Source organism: Arachis ipaensis, chromosome B6 (assembly GCF_059453495.1).
Source record: "Arachis ipaensis isolate K30076 ecotype BB chromosome B6, ASM5945349v1, whole genome shotgun sequence".
Classification (NCBI taxonomy): domain Eukaryota; kingdom Viridiplantae; phylum Streptophyta; class Magnoliopsida; order Fabales; family Fabaceae; genus Arachis; species Arachis ipaensis.
The window spans coordinates 18,833,899-18,838,015 of NC_142441.1; the positions used below are offsets into that span (position 1 = coordinate 18,833,899).

Sequence of the window (4,117 nt, forward strand, 5' to 3'; positions counted from 1 at the left end):
ACTTCACCGACATCATTTCGAACTTAGCGAAAAACAGCATCAAAAGTTGTCAAAATAAAATGTTTCAACTAAACAGCTATACAAACTAAGATATATTTCAAATGACGCAATCACTTATACCAAAAAATCACTATTAAAGTAGTGAAGAAATATTTTTTTAACAAGATCATAAAGTTGTTCAAAACTACAACTAAGACAAAATAGAAATTGTTCAAGACAAAACTATTATAAAGATTAAAAACACACAAGTCGGGCCATTCAAACTACAAAAGTTACAAAGGATTGAGTTGTTCTCCTGTGACAGCATCTTCGACTTGAGGGGGAGAGGTCGGGGCGTATTCAAATACTAGCACCGCGGAAATTGGATGATTTGGAGAAGGAAGGGGCTCACCATTAGATTGAGGATTGGGAATCTGAGAAGTCTGTCCGAGATGTGCCCCCAAGGTCTTCGGATCGGGTGCAGGGATGTCCTCCTTATCATCTGGAGCAGGGTCAATTTTTCCGTCCACCACTATATTGTCCGGGCTGATGAGAGAGAGGTTCACCTTAGGAGTAATAACTCAGAACTTAGCTTTCAAGTTTTCAACCATTTTGTCCATACCCTCAGCCACAGACTCCTCAAGATCCGCATACCTGTCCTAAGCTTTAGTAACCGCATCAACCAAATCAAGCTTTTCGCCAAATACCTGGGTATATTCCTCGTCCTTCTTCTTCAAACCCTCCAATATGGCCAGAGCAGCCTCCACTTGTTTGACTTTAGCCCGAGCTTTGCCAAGGTCAGATAGTAGTGCGTTTCTCTCTTCTTCAAAATCCTTCTTAGACTCCCTCAAAGAGGCCACTTCAACCTAAGAGGCAGCCAAGGAGCTACTAGTGGCATTAAGGGGAGTCTTCTCTAACTCTCTGGCCAAGGCTATGCAAATACCAGCCGTCCGAACTCCACCTCGAGTGAGGAGCTGACGGTGGCTTCTAATAATAACATCATCCATGCTGATATAACTATGAGGAAGGATGCGCTTTTTGCTCCAAGAAAGGTCGTCAAAGCCCTTCTCATATATACTCCCTGACTCCGAGGTTTGCGCCTCTTAGGATTCGGTTCAGCAATAGAGGGTGGAGGATGAGTTGCTTGTTTGGCCGAGCCTGGAAGAGGAGTAGATTGAGTGGTCAAGTCGGGAATAATCTTCAGAGAAGCTGACGCGCCCAAGTCCGACTTCAAGGGCGAGGACAGGTCGGCAGTTTCACTAGCTTCTTTTAATTGTATATTCTACGCAACAACGTTCTTCCTTCTGCAATGGAGCGTTTTCATGGAAGTTGACTTAGGAGCTATCCTTTCTGCAATACCCAAATAAAGGAACATTAGTCATCAATTCAATTTTACAAACAAAATTCATAAAAAGAAGAGAAAATTACCTAGCTCGGACTGAAGCTGGCTCCAGTTCCCTAAATGCCTCTTTGTGTCCAGATAAGGAGCTCGGCCTCAGAACTCCTGAAACACCCTGGCCACACTCTCTTCTACCTCGTCTAAGTCATCTAAGTTATACTTAACTATCACAAGGTTCATGTCCCAATACAAAGGAAAAATAGGCTCATCCTCATCATTCAGAAAAAAGGTCAGACACTTTCTACAGCTCGAACCTTAAAGAAATAATTTTTAAAATCGTAAAAGGACTCATAAAAAATAGCGAACATTTTCCTACCTTAAATAGTACAGAAAGAGAGCCAACCTTGCTTTTCAAAACTAAAAGGTTCGGTGAGCACGAAGAGGTAAAAGAAGACTTTAACAGAAAGTCAGACATCTAGTTTCCAACAAAGAAGTTGGTATATTTTTAAGAAGCCACAAGAATTGGGATGCAATTAGGGTGGAGGAGCAATGTTACAGAACTTAAGGACCTCGGATTCAAACTCAGAAAAAGGAAAAGTAACCCTTAACTTTGTGAAAAAACAATCATAGAAATATATGAAATATCGTTCCCACCTATCAAGTCGGGGGAAGCACACCCTCTCCTTAGAGTCAGCAACGACAATCCCATAGTTTCTCGCATCCTCTCGACTTAAACGTAGCATGTGATGTCTACGAAAGGTTTCGGCATATTTGTTATCTATCACATGGACAAGGGTAAGAATAGTTAAATCTACCCATTTCAAGTCGGACGGGTCCTTAGACGACATGCTGTGAACTACTGAATGAGACATACACGCTATACCTACAATGCAACAAAACAAAAAACCATCATTACAAATCGGAAAAAACAAGGAAAGCAATTAGAAAGTCAGGTCAATTTCACATATTGACACTAACATCCCGGACGTAAAACAGAAGTAACACAAGCATTCACAAAATTCAAAAGAGGTCAGGTTGACATTGCAAAACCCTCCTAGAGCACAAACAGTTATGCGATACCACTTACATATAGAAATGAAGTAATTTCTATACAAAAATGGCATCATCTGGGGGCAATATAGAACCCCACGTTCAGAACCACAGCAATAGTAAAATCTTTTCAAACAGCCAAAATTAGATTTCCAAGAACACAACCAAAATCAGATTTTCAAGAACGCAAAGTCCCAAAGTCAAAGTGGCAATCACAAGCAACATTTTACAACTACCATTCATTCACACATGCATAAACCCAGAATACAAAAAATCAAGAAAAGATAGATAAAAGCACCAACCTTGAAGAAGTGTGAAAACAGAAGGGCATGTCAAAACTATAAAAACATGAACGGTCCTCTCCAAAAGTGCGAACAAAATCCTCTAAAAGTTTTAAGATGGATAAATCTTGAATGTTGGAACGAAGGGCAAGGAAGTGAAGGAAAGGAAGGAAAGGGAGCGAACATTTCAGAAACGAAAAAACGAAGAAAGAAGGAAAAATAAGGTATTAATAAGACATTGGAAGCAAAAATGTCATTTCATATCCCTCATTAATGACGTGCGCAAATACCAAGGTAACAGAAAAAATGGCGTGCGTGACCGTTACAAAAAATTGTAACGTTTTCAAAACACGCCAAGAACCCGACCTATTTCAAAAGGACGGCCTACCTGACATACAGTCACAAATGCTTGAGCCCGACCTCATAAAAGCTCGGACTCAAGAAGGGTTAATGTTCATGCTCTGACCTAAAACAAAGGCAGGCTCAAAAAGGTTAAAGGCCTAACCCACAAAAGGGGGTCTCTTCTTCTCATACTCGACCTCATAGAGGTCGGACACGACAACATTATCTCAGTTTTACTTATCTGAATGAGTAACTAACTCATAAGATATCTCCCATTTATCAAGAAGGAAAATTTTAACAACTTCCCAAGATATCCACCAATAAAGGTAGAACCACTCAAAAGGTGGTTATCTTTCTATTATAAATACACTAACATTCTCGGGTATATTCAGAACATAATCTACTAAAACCTACCTAAAGTTTTTGCTAACTTAAGTATCAGAGTCTTTTGTAGGTATCATCCCCCATCTCTTCACGAGAAACACGAACAGCGGCACCTCGACATCAGCATAAGTCGGACGCTGCCTCAGAAAAAGTCTGAACCTCACATCTAGACTCAAATCACCGTTTCAGATAACTCCCAATCAAGTGTCATGTCAAAATTTTACTATTTTTTTTGAAAGAAAGAGCTCAACACTTAAGTGGAGTAAGTAAGAGAAAGACAAGAACCATAAAAAACAAGCAACTCTTATGTCATCTCCGGCATAACCATTAACAACATGAGTTATTTACAACACCACTCCGTAGCACAAGAACAAGATTGATCCACACAAACCCAATTCCATGTTGTCTTGTAGTGAAATATAACATCATTCCGTCGTAACCAAATAATCCATATAACTAAGAAGAACCCAACTAGCCAATACTTGCACATCTTTTCTCATCGGCAGCTCTTTCAAAGTACTGGGGACAATCCACACCTATCCAAACGCCAAGATCCAAGCACACCACACCTGCCAAGAGTACTCACAAGTGATAAATAAATGTTGTATACTTATCATTCTGTTGCAGGATTCCAGTCTACTTAGCCGGTCCTTTGTATTGACCCGGCCTACCAATACAAACCAAGTGAACAACTCCACTCGAGGCGGAACAAACTCCCAACACGCTTTGTCACTTCCCCAGA

The 4,117-nt window shown here is 40.3% G+C and overlaps 1 pseudogene; it reads right to left on the reverse strand.

The window, feature by feature from the left end:
* Positions 1-272: 272 nt before the first annotated feature.
* Positions 273-1,354, reverse strand: LOC148554776 (uncharacterized; annotated as a pseudogene).
* Positions 1,355-4,117: the final 2,763 nt, after the last annotated feature.